A 16,788-nucleotide genomic window follows, 5' to 3' on the forward strand; every position below is an offset into this window, starting at 1 on the left:
AAGAATGCAACATATGGAAAATACTGCTGGCCGCTGTGACCAAGCGGTTCTAGGTGTTCAGTCCAGAACCGCGCTGCTGCAACGGTCGCAGGTTCGAATCCGGCTTCGGGCATGGGTGTGTGTGATGTCCTTGGATTAGTTAAGTTTAAGTAGTTCAAAGTCTAGGGGAGTGATGATCTCAGATGTTAAGTCCCATAGTGCTTAGAGCCGTTTGAACAATTTCTTTTTTTTTGGGGGGGGGGGGGGGGTGGGGGGGAATGCTGACACTAAAAAGAGGCAGGGTAATAGGGCACGTGTTACAACATCAGCGAGTAACCTCCATTGCACTAGAGGGAACTGCCGACGGTATAATCTGCAGGGGAAGACAGATACTGGAATAAACTCATGGTGTCGGATTCGAATGCTATTCGGAACTGAAAAGGTTAACACAGGAGAGTAATTCGTGGTGGGACGCTTAAGGCCAGTCAGAAGACTTATGACTAAAAAAAAACGTAACATAGTATTTTATTTGCCTCCAGCAGGCACATTTGGTAGTGACTTCCGTACTATGTCACACTATGCTAACTAAGATAAGTCTGAATACGAATCGCAGATTTTTTTGGGTTATAAATTATATTAATGAAGATAATGCTAACTACGCAGTTGGCCACATTGTGTCATAAATTACAACTATTTAGACCACAGTGACCTAAATACAGAGACATCTATGTTTTGATAGCCGCATACATTTTGGCACTTAAATTATGCTAAGTAAGCTAAGGTGGCCATATTTTGTAATTAATTATAGCAATAAAGATAACAATGGTCTATATATTGAGGCAACTATGTTTTGGCAGTATTGACCATTTTGGGTCATTAAGATTACGCTGTTTGCTGTATTCAATCCTCTATATAAGGTTAATACATAGAATACTGGGTCATAAACTGTACTAATTATGACAAGGTGGGTCATAACTTATGGCCATTAAAACAACAAATTGATCATATATTTGGCTTAAATAAATTCTGGATAAGAGCGTAAGTGGACCACTAGGAGAGGGGAGAGGGTAGATGACAGATAGTGTTTGTTGGCAGGAGGGTCATAATCAATTGCACCAGTTCCCACTCAGTTCCCTCGTTGACGTAACGGCTGCCCGGCGAGTATTGTTACGATTTTTTAATTTTTTTATTTTTTTATGCTGTCTCTTGTGTGCTTGTTGTTATTTGCTGCGGTCGATGGCGTTTCCTGCAATCAATTTGGTGTTGGTTACAACAGTTGTCTCTAGCCATGAGGTTTCCCCAAACTGAGGCATTCATGATACAGTGTCAAGTGAAAACTGATCTGCAATACCGCGGGGCTGATATGTAGCACGTACCGAGCACCCATGAACTAGCCATAATAAAATGAGCTCATGTCACATGTTATGCCAGTACTAGGATCACCCATTCGAAGACTGGCCAGCATACGGACTCAGTAATCCTTTTAACGCATACGATACACTAAGCTGTATCACTCACTGAGGTAACAGCAGCACCTTCTCTCTGGAACGAGTCAGCTATCAATTGTCCATGAGGGTACATGCTCTCACGAGCGTGTTTCAGGATATCAAAACAAGAAATTAACTATAATTTTTCTCGACAGATGCTTAGTGTTACACCTCTCTTCCTGAATCCGACTCTTCCTCTACATTAGGTGGCCATCATTCAAGCTACATAATGAGGTGACAAAAGTCATGGGATACCTGCTAATATTATGTCGAACCTCCTTTTGTCAGACGTACTGCAGCAGCTCAACATGGCATGAACTCATGTTGTAGGAAGTTCCTGCAGAAATACTGAGCCATGCTGTCTCCATAGCCGTCCATATTTCCGCAAATGTTGCCGGTGCAGGATTTTGTGTATGATTATGTCGATCTTGGTGGCGAAATTATTCGCTATAATTATCCACAATGTTTTTCAAACTGGTCGCGAGCTAATGACATGGGGCATTGGCAGCCATAAAAATTCCATCGTTGTTTGGGAACATGAAGTCCACGAATGGCTGCAAATGGTCTCCAGATAGCCGAACATAACAATATATATCTGGTAATTTGTTAAGCTGGACCAGAGAACCCAGTCTATTCCATGCAAACAGAACACTCACCATTATGGATCCGCCACCAGCTTCCATTGTGTCTTGTTGACAACTTGGGTCCATGACTTCGTGGGGTCTGCGCCACACGATTACCAACTGAGATCGGGTCTCATCTGACCAGGCCACGGCTTTACAGCCGTCTTGCGTCCAATGGATATGGTCACGAGCCCAGGAGAGGCACTGTATGCGATGTCGTGCTGTTGACACAGCTACTCGCGTCGGCCATCAGCTTCCATAGCCATTAACGCCAAATTTGGCCGCACTGTCCTAACGAATACGTTCGTCATACGTCCTTCATTGATTTCTGATATTATTTGACGGAATGTTGCTGGTCTGTTAGCACTGACAAGTCTTCGAATACGCAGCAACTCTCGGTCGCTAATTGAAGGTCGTCGGTCACTGTGTTATCCGTGGTGATGGGTAATCTGGTTTTCTCGGCACACTCTTGACACTTTGGACCTCGTGATCTGAATTCTCTAACGATTTCCGAAATGCAATGTCCCATGCGTCTATCTCCAAGTACCATTCTGCGTTCAAAGTCTGTCAATTCCGTCGTGGCGCCATAATCACGTTGTAAACCTTTCCACACAAATCACCTGAGTATAAATAACAGCTCCAACAATGCACTGTTCTTTTATACGTTGTGTATGCGATACAACCGCCATCTGTATTTGTGCATTTCGCTATCCCATGACTTTTGTCACTGCAGTTTATTTATATCCCATATGCCAAACCGTCAGGGTCACGAAGGAATATTTCTGGGTTTTCAAAAGTTATTGTCAACACTCTTCCGACGACAAACTGTACGACTGACCTTGACATTTTAGTCTTTCATTGTACTAGGAAATCGGATAACAACCACATTACTTGTAATAGTGATACCACTCCAACTACATCTAATATTGTTGCGACACTGTTGCATGCAGTTGGTAAATACAAGCAACTGTGTTGTGGGGAGAGGTTGTGGGCAGTGCTGCTGGAAGAATTTAGGTATCTATTTTGAGTTGCGTGCAAGATAACATCCGGGATACATCATAGGATAGGAACATCATCTGAAAACAAAATTACATTTATTATTTCTATGTTCATTAAGTCACTTTGAAAACTATTAGCTGCAATAGAATGGTAATCAAGAACATGCTCTCAAACTAATTGATGTATTCAACCATCTTAACTAATAACAGATTAGGTAGGAGATTAAACCACAGATCTGTGTGCAAACCCATCAATTGATGTTCCTATCCTAGGATATATCCCAGATGTTATCTTGCACGCAACTCAAAATAGATACCTAAATTCTTCCCGCAGCACTGCCCACAACCTCTCCCCACAACACAGTTGCTTGTATTTACCAACTGCATGCAACAGTGTCTGCCCAACACTACAATAGCAAACAACAATGCAAACAAGCCACAGACTGCACACAGCACAGCCAGTGATTTTCATACAGAGCGCTACGTGGCGTTACCAATAAAAAAAAACGTCAACAGCCTACTTACATAGCCCCCATGCTCCCCACAAAAAATTTTACAATTTGTTTTGGGCAGTGGCCAATAATGATTTGATAAAATTTTTCATAATTACAATAACAAAGATATCAAATGCACGCACTTATTGATACAATGTTGGTCAAAAGCTAAAATTTTCTCACAGTCCATAAAGACAGTCCGGATGATTCATCACAGTATTAATTAAAATTTTATGCACAAAGTCTGAGCAGTAAAAGAAAATGCACACGGTAGTAGTTGATTTCCATGCAGCCTTGAAGAAGTAGTGTTGTCCTTACAACAGAAAGATAATGCTGACTCTTGACATGCAGACAGGTAATGGTCCACAACAGAGCAAACCCACAGTAGAGTCAGTCGAAGTTTTGAAGAATATTGGTAGGTAATCACAGAGCAGACCCACTATAGTCCTGGAAGAGATTACCGTATTGGTGGGCCACCAGAGGTGCAGACCCACTGCAGTCCTTGTAGAGGTAATGGTATTGGTGGGCCATCAAAGGTGCAGACCCACTGCAGTCCTTGTAGAGACGGCGAGCAGCCACCTGTTGTGACTGTGCAGGTGCACAATCACCATCGAAGGGTCTTGCGGATGATATAGCAAGTCCATAAACCACTTGTGCACTCACAAAGTTTTTGGAACTGTCCTTAGAACCAGCAATGCTGTTAACCAGTCCCTTGCTGAATTATCAACACACGTGCAAACACTAACAGTCCTAATTTCTCATCTATTGTGCATATACTATGACCAACAGAAACGTGTGCAGTGAAATGTAACTTAACTTGAAGAACTGGTGTCTATAGAATTATAAATTTACAACATAAGAATACAATTACACAGGTACAAAATACATCATTAAAGAACATAACAATACAGATGTCATTTGTGGTAATATGGGCTTTACAAAAGAATCGAATTAACATATACAACAGTGTTACAGGAATTATGATATAAGTAAATACATAAAAGGTCTGAATAACTTTCGACACATCAACTTCACATGTGAGCATTAAAACAAAACAGAATAAATAATGTCTAAACATCTTTAAAAAGTAAATAACACATTATTAGAAAAATTCTACAACATATCTCTTATCAGATAACCACATAAAGACAGGAAGAACACAAATACACAAGGGTCCACAAGCACATAGTGGTATAACACAAAAGGAAAAGACAGTGTTTGTTTCACTGCAGTACTTTCCAAACAGAACTTGTCCCTTCATTCATCATTATTCCCAAAAAGTCCTATCTATACGTCTTGTTCCTAAACCCTACTGTTTTGTTCATATCCTCTTTAACAATTCTTTTTTGGCCAAACCATTTTCTTATAGCTTCTCAATGCATTTCTTCCAATTCATCACAACTCGTTCTCTTATATAGCCTACCCCCTCTTAAGCCAACTTAAATTTACTAAGCTCAGATGTTAAACTAAGGGACGAAGCAATGCAGCAGCACAAAACAATTAACACAAACAGCAATGACAAAAAAATGGAAATTGGCAAAGCCAGCAGCATTATAGAAATTAGCATAGTAAATGCAACATTACAACTAATATGAGGCAATGAGCAGCAACAAGAAAAATAAATCAGTAGTAAAACTAGCTTAATACAATATAAAATTCAGTAGAACTATGCCTGGCAAACAGCAGCAACAAATGCAATAACTTTTACCTAAACATGATAAAGCTCAAGCAGAAAGAATATTACGGTAAAGATATGAAATGTCTAATACCTATGTCAGATCTTAAGACTAGAGTGATGCATCACCTTAACTTACACTACCAAAAAGTTACCAAATCGTTGAAAAAATTACATATGCAATTCCTGTGAAGGGAAATGTCTTTTTGTGCTCCCTCGTTTTTTTTTTTTTTGGAGGTAGATCATTAAATTATTATTTACTGAATCTGTAGGCATAAACTATCTATATTAGTAAATCTACTAAATTTTATTTTAACTAATGCTGCAGTGCAGTTAGAAACTATATATTAAACGAAATGAGCAAAAAAGCAAGGCATGAAGCGTCATTCACTAGGCAAATAGCGTCTCCAAAGGCAGAAAAAAAAATCTCTCAACTAGAAAGTAAAAGGTATGTGCTGAGATTCGATCAGGATAGAGCCAGTGAAAAATGTCGATAGTTCCCAACCGCAAGGTTGGACGAGTAGTACATCTTCAAAAATGGCTCTGAGCACTGTGGGACTTAACTTCTGTGGTCATCAGTCCCCTAGAACTTAGAACTACTTAAACCTAACTAACCTAAGGACATCACACACATCCATGCCGAGGCAGGATTCGAACCTGCGACCGTAGCAGTCCCACGGTTCCGGACTGCGTGCCTAGAACCACTAGACCACCGCGGCCGGCAGTACATCTTCGAGTAGTAAGATCTTTGACAGCTAACAGAGCTAGGTGCACGCAGTAAAAGTTTGAGTAGTGGTGAGGAGATGCGCAGAGACAGCAGACGTGTTTCGAGTCAGAGCTAGATGCTTGCAGTAGGCAGCCGGGTCATGACAGCATCAAAGTAAGAATTGGCGCTGCGCACATAATAAGCTATATATTGAGCGAAACTCGCACATACCTGGGTAAACTAGAAAGAATAATTAAAAAATAGGTTTTCTTTGGTTAAATAATGTCTAAAAGCTAGATAGAAATCCCATTGTTGATGCAATAAGCGTTTTGTGAAACTTTCTCGTAAATCCATCCTATACAAGTTTTTTTTAGTTTTTCACATGTGCCTTAGAAGTTTGAACAGTAAATATTTTTTAGATAAAATTAGAGTTTCATCCCACACCTTATGTCGTTCTCCGCATCCTGTGCTTGCATTGATCCAAAAGGTACATTAAAGTAAAGTTCCCATGAGCAAAGCTAATTTATCAGAGTAAAATAATCTATATGCCATTGCACAGTTAGCAAATTATTCAGATCAGGACAGAATTTTTATTAAGTAACTAACAGGGCCAAAAATGAGTAAAGTTATCTAGAATGACAATTTTATGCCATTGCACTATGGCTGAGTTGAATATATGTTTTGGTATCGTCTAAACAGGAAGGAGTGCACGAGCTAAGTCCACAGACGCAGTCAGATACAGGTTGGTGACCTTCATTTATTTTTACCACTAACCTTTCATTCAGTCAGATGTGTATTTTGAGTATTAATTTTCCAACAATATTTCCATGCAGTCAGATAAAGTTTAGTTCAGTTAAATACGCAGTCAGATGCAAGTTTTATTAAAGACTAAAGCAGTCACATGCAGTTCAGTCTAGTTTAAATAGAGAAGTTTTATTAACAACACTTGCAAAAGACAATAGATGTAAAATGTTTCTCATCATTTCATTAGGCATTTTAGTAAATATCATAAATTAAGAGCTCTTCAGTGTAATCATATGTTTTCAAGTTTGAGCGTGTCGTATTTGCGATGCTTTCTACAAAGAAATGTCAATATCGAGGATAATGGCCTCTTTTTTCTCCACCTAATGGCTTTCTTTTTTCAGGCGACTGTCGCTCAGCTGGGCGCCCACAACGCATTACGTCAAGCTCGCTTACCTTTCTTACCGAAATTTACAACAGAAGTTTCCGCTACAATGACAGTTTGATACAAATAAAATTTCACAAGTCGAGAAATTACAGTAGAAATGTGTAGAAAGAAAATCCTATAAATATAACAGTGGCCAAAAAATTTTCGCCGACATTGTGATACATTCAGCATTTTCACACATGTCATAACTCTTAAATTACCATTCTTGGTTTCCAACATCCTTTCTTACAAATCAGAGTCCCTAACCACTAGTCATTATTCCTTACCTTATTACATATATACATATTCGTCGACACTTCTTGAATATTTCATCATTACAAATACATAGCATAATCAGATTCCTCATATAGCATCAGCTTATTGATCATAAACATACCTCAACATCATAATACACCTCGTATAATAATAACATCATAACACCTCAGCCAAATCTCAAAAACGTCGTAGCTTTCTGCAATAATTTTAAAACCTAAAAAAAATTCTCTGCTCATTTCAATAGTGACATCTACCTCAAACGTACTTTAAAAAATCATGATCTCATACCAAATACATGATTCAAAGCTCACATAGTATCACAATGGTTCCGACAAAATATGAGGAGTTCACAAAGTACAGACAAAATACAATTTCATAAGTATGAAGTTATCCAACTGTGTAATTGCGTAAACATGTGTCACTGACGTAGTAAAAAAAACGTTTGTTTCTCTGTTAAATAATCAGATAGCTGTGTAATTCTGTGTTAGAGAAATATGGTACCGATGTGTAAAGTTAATACCATATTAGCTAGGGCTCCTTGTGCTTGCCAAACACATGGTACACAAAGTAAGTGTGTACCCCCCTGAGGAGTAATGTAATTATACCCTCAAATGTTACAAATTACAGCAATGGAATGAAATGTATCATGGAAAACCTTTGTATCTTTGTAATTGAAAAATCTTTAAAAAGAAATGTTTTAAGTACAAATTTAATCACTCAAATACGTGTACTGTAGCGCTGGTAAAAAATGTGCCAAGTGTTGTAATTATCGTCGTCCGTAAGCAAAGTTCGGTGGAAGTCAATGTACTTACCTCGGAATAAACAAAAGCGAAATGCTACGCGTATAGATATCGAAGTTATTACGTACATTACCATGATCAAGAAAGCACTATACTGTAACGTATTGTTGTGCTACGAAAAAGGCTGTCTCATTGTAGCTATACCACAAAAGTTACTGCTAAAACATGTTTTACTTTCCAGAAGAAATCAGAAAAACTGTGCAGATATAAAACAGATACAGCATGAAAGCAACAATGTAAATTGTGTCACACATTAGTAGCGTCGTGATGCAATCGTGTAGGTGTCAAAGAAACCAAATGCTAAGTCATCTTTAATCTCACAGAATGTACTTCAAATAAAGAATGTCATTTCAAGTAAACCAAAATGTTGCATTAAGGTCTCATTGGCAGTGTATGTTCTAAGTATGTAAGCTTTATAGTCGTTACGTAATCGTGCAACTAACAAGCAAGAATGTACACACACAATAACGCTGTGTCGTCTGTTCACTGTAACAATACACTAGTAAATACTGTCTAAGTATGTTCCTTAGGTTCTAGGCTGGTAGTTAACTTCAAAACATTGTTGCATGTTAACAGTTTCTCAATGTGACCAATTGTACTAGTAGCGTGAAGTGAAAAATTTTATGACAAAGACCAAGTTAAAAAACAGGTTATCTCTCAATAAACGGTTTTACATGTGAAATGTGGTGCAATCCTTTACTCTTCCTAGTACGCAGAGTTTCAACTTCAACGTAATTATCATGTGGTATACGTCGGATTCTGTAAGGTCCATTGTAAATCAGAAAGAATTTGTGACTCAAGTGTTTCTTCTTATGTGACAATGAATGAGCTTTAATGAGAACTTTCTGACCAATATACAATTCCTTTGCATTTGCTTTACCGTGTAGTTTTCTCCTTTTGTCTGCTGCAGATTTTATATTTTTAATAGCCAAATCAATTATGCCTTTGTGTCGAAGTTTACGTGTATTTGGGAAAGGTACAAGCTCTCTGATTCTGTTCGGTGGTTCTTCATTCTTCAGTACAAGAATAGGTGGTAAAACAGTGGAGTCATGAGGCATTTCATTCAGCACGTTTTGAAATAAGTGTAAATAACTGTCCCAATGCTGATGCTTTCTGTGACAATAAAGTCTGCAAACTTATTGATTTCTTTCATAATCCGTTCAGACGGGTTACAATGTGGTGAGCACAATGAAATAAAAACAGGTTTGATTTTATGATTCCGGAGCATGCGTGACCAAACAGCAGATCTGAATTGCGGTCCGTTATCTGAAATGACTGTACTATCGTGTCCAACTTCACGTAAGAAATTTTTAACAATGGCGTTGTATACAGACCGTCTAGTGGCTTTACGTAACGGAGTGAAAGAAACAAATTTTGAAGTAAGTTCAGCAGCGACTAGAACGTTCGCCGAGTTCTCAACGTTTATGAACGTGCATCCGGTGCCGTGTTAAATTCCAACAAAACAGTGCTGATCCCGTCAGGACCACGATCATTGACCATCGAACGCCCATGGTACCGAGTTGTGGGGGAACAACGTATCTTAGGCCTTGAGGTGACTGCCTGTCCGCAGCGCATGTTAACACTCACGTGGAGGCGGCTTCTCACGCGCATCAGAGGACTTTGCCTGAGTCACGCTGATCGACGACTTGACTTCCATCAACGAATCCAACTGATTAATACCTACATCCTATCACGGGCATGGTATGTAGCACAACTCCTTACGCTAGCGAAACAAACCAGCAGAGCCATCTCACAAACAGTATATTGGCTCTTGTGGCGGCACGCACTGTTCAAAGTTGAGGCACGGACTTGTACACTGCCAAAGGTCAATGGTGGCCTTGGACTCATTGACTTTCCCCGCAAATGTGCGGCCCTCCTGATTCACCGTATCGCCACTTTGCGTGAAACTAACCCAGGTGGGACAACAGCGTTTCTTTTCGACCGTTATCGTCCACGATCGGTGCGTGCACCAGTATGTTTGACACATATTCCGTTCCGGATGACGACAGTTAAGGACTATTACCTCAATCAAAGTTACGTCTTAACAGTGGCCACTGACAAGGTACGCACGTCGAAGCGCCTTCACCAGGCACTTCGAGGCCAGCCCACACCGCATAAATAGGAGGACAGACGACCGTCGGTCATCTGGCACCAAGCTTGGGCTAATATCAATAACCCAGCCCTTCCCACAGAAGTTTCAGCGCTATGGTATCGTGTCGTAAACAATTTAATAGCCACTAATCATCACCTAGCGGCCATCCGCCTACGGCCCTCGGCTGCTTGCGGCCGATGTGGTGACGTAGACACCAGAGAGCATCGTCTCTTATGCCCTCACGTCACAGAAGTGTGGGACCTTGCACGTGTGGTATTAGCGCTGATCGGTGGGACGACACCAGACAATGTGTCAATCGACTGGTTCCTTACCCCTGATATTCAGACCAACCCCCGACCACGACGTAACGCAATGGTGTGGCTCTTGGGCCACACCATTTCACGATCTGTGACCTTTCCCTCACCGATGCTGTCTCTTTCATGGACTACCTGTGGAGCCAGCATCGCCTGGCGGAATCTGACCGGAAATATACCACTACTTTTGCAAGATTTCTGAAAGTTGCAATTGTTCATGGTTATCAAAAGGTGTTCCGGGTTGACTAAGGCACCTCGTCCAGGAATTGCCTGAGTTTACCCCTGGACCTATGTCACTCGGACTTTTAAACTACCCTTGACTTGCCTATATTGGAAAATTAGAAAACACGTAATTTATCTTAGAGGTTTATTATTACGTTAATTCTATGGGCGATGGGATTATCTCGCCAGTTTCGTTTTCATTTGTGTGTGCTGCCGTCCCTGTTTTTAATTTGCCTTCATTTCTGTCTTTATTTATTTCTTCCTTTTTAGTTCTAAACTCATCACTTGCTTCACACCTGCAGAGAGAGGTGTACTTCTGAGTAGTGTGTCGTCGCCCCCTGAGGCATAGCAGAGTATGCCTCCGCTTTTATTTTCGGTTTATGGCAATAAGACTTGCTACTAACAGCACCCTGCTGTACGTGCTGCGTCGACACTAGAAGATGGCGGCATTTTTGGAGAGGAAAAGGTAGGGCTATAGGGGAGGAAGGAGGCCCACAAAAGAAAAAAAATGTGTAGTATCTGTTCTTATCAGCTTAATGCTGGCAAGGTCGGATACATAACACACTGATATGCGATGTGTTTTCTTTAGTAATTAGACTCCTAATGCCTGATCATGACGAAGCTGCAGCGGCGGCTCCGGAACGTGGCCAGCCTTGCTGTGAGGGCAGCAACTGCTGGTGCTACTGCCGGACTCGCCCTGCATTGAATACTTCTCCATCGTTTTCTCCCGATTTTGACTTAGGGTTGCGAGATGCTCAGGCTCCATCTGCTGCTTGCTCGGTCGAGGAGGCAAGTTTTGAGCGTGAGCAGATGCAGACCGGTCTCGTGTGTGTCCAGCCTTTGCTGTTGACACCGGCGGCATATTAAAAAGGGTAGGAAGATTTTTCTGTTTAGAAAAAGTGACAAAAAGCAGATTTCAGAGTACCTGTTGGCTCAACACAAAAGTTTTGTCTCAAGTACAGATAGTGTTGAGGATCAGTGGACGAAGTTCAAAACCGTCGTACATTATGTGTTAGATGAGTATGTGCCAAGCAAGATCGTAAGAGATGGGAAAGAGCCACCGTGGTACAACAACCGAGTTAGGAAACTGCTGCGGAAGCAAAGGGAACTTCACAGCAAACATAAACATAGCCAAAGCCTTGCAGACAAACAAAAATTACGCGAAGCGAAATGTAGTGTGAGGAGGGCTATGCGAGAGGCGTTCAATGAATTCGAAAGTAAAGTTCTATGTACTGACTTGGCAGAAAATCCTAAGAAATTTTGGTCTTATGTCAAAGCGGTAGGTGGATCAAAACAAAATGTCCAGACACTCTGTGACCAAAATGGTACTGAAACAGAGGATGACAGACTAAAGGCCGAAATACTAAATGTCTTTTTCCAAAGTTGTTTCACAGAGGAAGATTGCACTGTAGTTCCTTCTCTAGATTGTCGCACAGATGACAAAATGGTAGATATCGAAATAGACGACAGAGGGATAGAGAAACAATTAAAATCGCTCAAAAGAGGAAAGGCCTCTGGACCTGATGGGATACCAGTTCAGTTTTACACAGAGTACGCGAAGGAACTTGCCCCCCTTCTTGCAGCGGTGTACCGTAGGTCTCTAGAAGAGCGTAGCGTTCCAAAGGATTGGAAAAGGGCACAGGTCATCCCCGTTTTCAAGAAGGGACGTCGAACAGATGTGCAGAACTATAGACCTATATCTCTAACGTCGATCAGTTGCAGAATTTTGGAACACGTATTGTGTTCGAGTATAATGACTTTTCTGGAGACTAGAAATCTACTCTGTAGGAATCAGCATGGGTTTCGAAAAAGACGGTCATGTGAAACCCAGCTCGCGCTATTCGTCCACGAGACTCAGAGGGCCATAGACACGGGTTCACAGGTAGATGCCGTGTTTCTTGACTTCCGCAAGGCGTTCGATACAGTTCCCCACAGTCGTTTAATGAACAAAGTAAGAGCATATGGACTATCAGACCAATTGTGTGATTGGATTGAGGAGTTCCTAGATAACAGGACGCAGCATGTTATTCTCAATGGAGAGAAGTCTTCCGAAGTAAGAGTGATTTCAGGTGTGCCGCAGGGGAGTGTCATAGGACCGTTGCTATTCACAATATACATAAATGACCTGGTGGATGACATCGGAAGTTCACTGAGGCTTTTTGCAGATGATGCTGTGGTGTACCGAGAGGTTGTAACAATGGAAAATTGTATTGAAATGCAGGAGGATCTGCAGCGAATTGACGCATGGTGCAGGGAATGGCAATTGAATCTCAATGTAGACAAGTGTAATGTGCTGCGAATATACAGAAAGATAGATCCTTTATCATTTAGCTACAAAATAGCAGGTCAGCAACTGGAAGCAGTTAATACCATAAATTATCTGGGAGTACGCATTAGGAGTGATTTAAAATGGAATGATCATATAATGTTGATCGTCGGTAAAGCAGATGCCAGACTGAGATTCATTGGAAGAATCCTAAGGAAATGCAATCCGAAAACAAAGGAAGTAGGTTACAGTACGCTTGTTGGCCCACTGCTTGAATACTGCTCAGCAGTGTGGGATCCGTACCAGATAGGGTTGATAGAAGAGATAGAGAAGATCCAACGGAGAGCAGCGCGCTTCGTTACAGGATCATTTAGTAATCGCGAAAGCGTTACGGAGATGATAGATAAACTCCAGTGGAAGACTCTACAGGAGAGACGCTCAGTAGCTCGGTACGGGCTTTTATTGAAGTTTCGAGAACATACCTTCACCGAAGAGTCAAGCAGTATATTGCTCCCTCCTACGTATATCTCGCGAAGAGACCATGAGGATAAAACCAGAGAGATTAGAGCCCACACAGAGGCATACCGACAGTCCTTCTTTCCACGAACAATACGAGACTGGAATAGAAGGGAGAACCGATAGAGGTACTGAAGGTACCCTCCGCCACACACCGTCAGGTGGCTTGCGGAGTATGGACGTAGATGTAGATGTAGATGTAGAGTGGAGTGGCATATGAGCCTTCCCATATGAACCTTCGCTCTGCTCGCTTTCCTTTCTTTTTACCCTGGCCAGCTACGTCTGGACTTCCACCGGGGTTGAACACAAGCTTATGACACTCTCCATCTTGGCCAGAACAATTCTCTGGGTCACACCAAGATCTTATATTCCTGAGAATGTGACGCTCCGGGGAATGCCAGGCACCGTAGAGCAACACCTTCGCGGCTGTTTCCAATTCCTACCGAATGTGAACCTTTCCTAAGTTCCTATCCAAGTATTACCTCATTGACTAAAAAAGTCTGTTCTTATCAGCTTAATATCTGATACGTCCTGCATCGCAGGACCGGAATATTAGACTCATTTTTGGCTCATGACGGAGTGCTAGGGGCTTGCTCCACCTCTGTCGCGGGTTGGCCCGGCATTGCAGTACCGCCGAGATCGGCCCACCTAAAATTAATTAGAACACAGCCTGAAATGGGTTGATATTCTGCAGTGATCAGATATTCCGTTGGTAGCAAAACTTGTAGTTGTTTAAAAAATTTAAAAAAAAGAAAAAAACAAAAAAAGGAAAAAAAAGAAAAAAGTAAAAAAATCCATTCGATGTTCTGACAAGGGGTCCCACGAGATCAACAGCAGCAAACTCTTTTAATTTAGAAGGAATGATAGGAAACAACGGAGCACGATGTGAGATAGTAGATGGTTTAGCCTTTTGACAAAGTTTACAAATAGACAAGACTCTTCGAATTCTCTTTTCCATATTGTTAAAATAACAAGTCGTTCGAAGAATATGATAACATTTTCGTGGACCAAAATGTGCGTAGCTCAAATGAATGTACCAAATGAGCTTATTAACAAAATCGTCTGGAATGCAAAGTACCCATAGCTTGTCATCAACAGTGCAACGCTTGAAGAGTATGTTGTTTCTAACCAGATAATAATGCCGAATCAGAGTGTGTGTCTTTTCATGCCATTTACTTTTGATGTCTTTCCAAATCGGATCTTTATCTTGTTCGTGAGCAATTTCCTTTAAAGATGTGGTAATGAAGTTTTCAAAGGCGACTTTCTGAATGTAAAGAATACTGAAATTTTTCTCGAGGTTGCCTTCTGTGTTACTTTTCTCAAGCCCAGCCGGTGCGCGTGACAGTGCGTCCGCAACAATGTTCTCCTTGCCGGAAATGTAGACTATTGTTTCTTGCAGAAACAATGCCCAACGCTTTAACCTGTCATGATTTAATTTTGAAGACATAAGAAATTGTAATGCACGATGATCCCTGTATACTTTTATGTGCTTACCAGAAAGAAAGAAACGGAATTTGTTAAATGACCAAACGATAGCTAAAGCTTCTAATTCAGTAACGGAACAATTTTTTTCAGATTTTGTTAGCCCTCGGCTAGCAAAAGCAATGGTTTTCTGAACAGTAGTGTAATTTTCTATGTCTTCTTGAAATAAATGGGCACCAAGACCAACTTCAGAAGAATCCGTGCTAAGGCAGAAGTCTTGTGACAGATCTGGATGAGCTAGTATTGGCGCATTAAGTAGCGCTTCTTTCAAAGAATTGAATTCCAGCTGTGCCTGTTCGTCCCAGTTCCAAATAGTATTTTTTCCAGTGAGAGAACAAAGTTTTGGTGTAATTAGAATTTGCATATTCAGAAAACAACGGTAAAAATTTACGAGACCTAGAAAATTGCGGACTTGTGGATGGAACTGGAATGGCTCTGATTGCTTGTAACTTTTCAGGATCCGGCTGAATGGCTTCAGAAGAAATAATATGTCCCAAAAACTTCACCTTTGTCCTACCGAATTCAGACTTTTCCAAGTTAGCTGTAATTCCAGATTCTGCAAAAATATGTAACACGCTGTTGAGGATGCGATTATGTTGTTCCCATGAGGCTTCTGCTATCAGAATATCGTCCACATATAAGGTGATGTGACGTTTCAAGAACTCAGGTAATATGGAATTTAGCCCACGAATGAATGCTGCCGAAGAAATGTTCAAACCAAAAGGAAGTTTCCGAAATTGTTAACAAACGCCGAAACAAAGAAAAGCTGTGTATTTTCTACATTCTGGATGAAGTTCGATCTGATAAAAGCTGGATCTGAGATCAATAGAAGACAACACTTTTACACCATTAAAATTTTGAAGAAGTTCTTCCATCGTTTGCGGCCTGTCTGTTCAGGAATGATGATAATATTGATTTGTCTCGAACCTAAGACAAGCCTGATCGATCCATTTTTCTTCTCAACAACATGTAATGGATTGTTGTATGAGCTCACTGCACTCTCAATAATGCCCTCGTCAAGCATAGATTGTATTTCTGTTCTAACACAGTCCCTATAATGTGCTGGAATTACATATAATGTAACACAAAATTTAGTATGCTCACGAACACGAAATTGGTATTGAAATCCCTTGATTGCTCCTGTTTTGAAAGTAAAAACTGTGGAATGTGCTTTTAAAATCTCAAAAAGGTCCTGCCTATCAGTTTCATTACAATTCTCAATTGTTTGAATTTTATTCTGAATTAACTCATTAGTATCAAATACGCCGTCGATATCATCCCTGTTAGTACTTGCAGAGTGATTGATAGTGTCAAGTTCCGTCGAAAATTCCGAACTGTTGTCTAACAGGAGGTAAAGTCGATTAATTTCCTCGTCATGGTTTGAGAGCCAATCTTCAAATTTCAAAGCTATTGACTTACCTTCTTTCTCTAAACTTATTTCAGCATCGTGAAAGCTTAAGATTGCTTTGTATTCATTCAAAAAATCTACTCCCAATATAATTTCCGTCGACAATAATGGAACAATGGGAAAGTCCATAGAGAAGCTGCTGTGGCTTTGACAAAAGAATTCTAAGTTGGTTTGTTGGCGTACATCTACACTTTTTCCAAAGATTGCACCTTGTAATTTAAAGTTACGTAACGAAAGTGTGGGGCAATCGTTCGATTTGTTGCGTTTGCTAAAGGCTGTTTC

General features: G+C 40.7%; 1 pseudogene; it reads left to right on the forward strand.

Moving 5' to 3' along the window:
• Nucleotides 1–14,093: 14,093 nt before the first annotated feature.
• Nucleotides 14,094–14,269, forward strand: LOC124778124 (annotated as a pseudogene).
• Nucleotides 14,270–16,788: the final 2,519 nt, after the last annotated feature.

This window comes from Schistocerca piceifrons, chromosome 2 (assembly GCF_021461385.2).
Source record: "Schistocerca piceifrons isolate TAMUIC-IGC-003096 chromosome 2, iqSchPice1.1, whole genome shotgun sequence".
NCBI lineage: Eukaryota > Metazoa > Arthropoda > Insecta > Orthoptera > Acrididae > Schistocerca > Schistocerca piceifrons.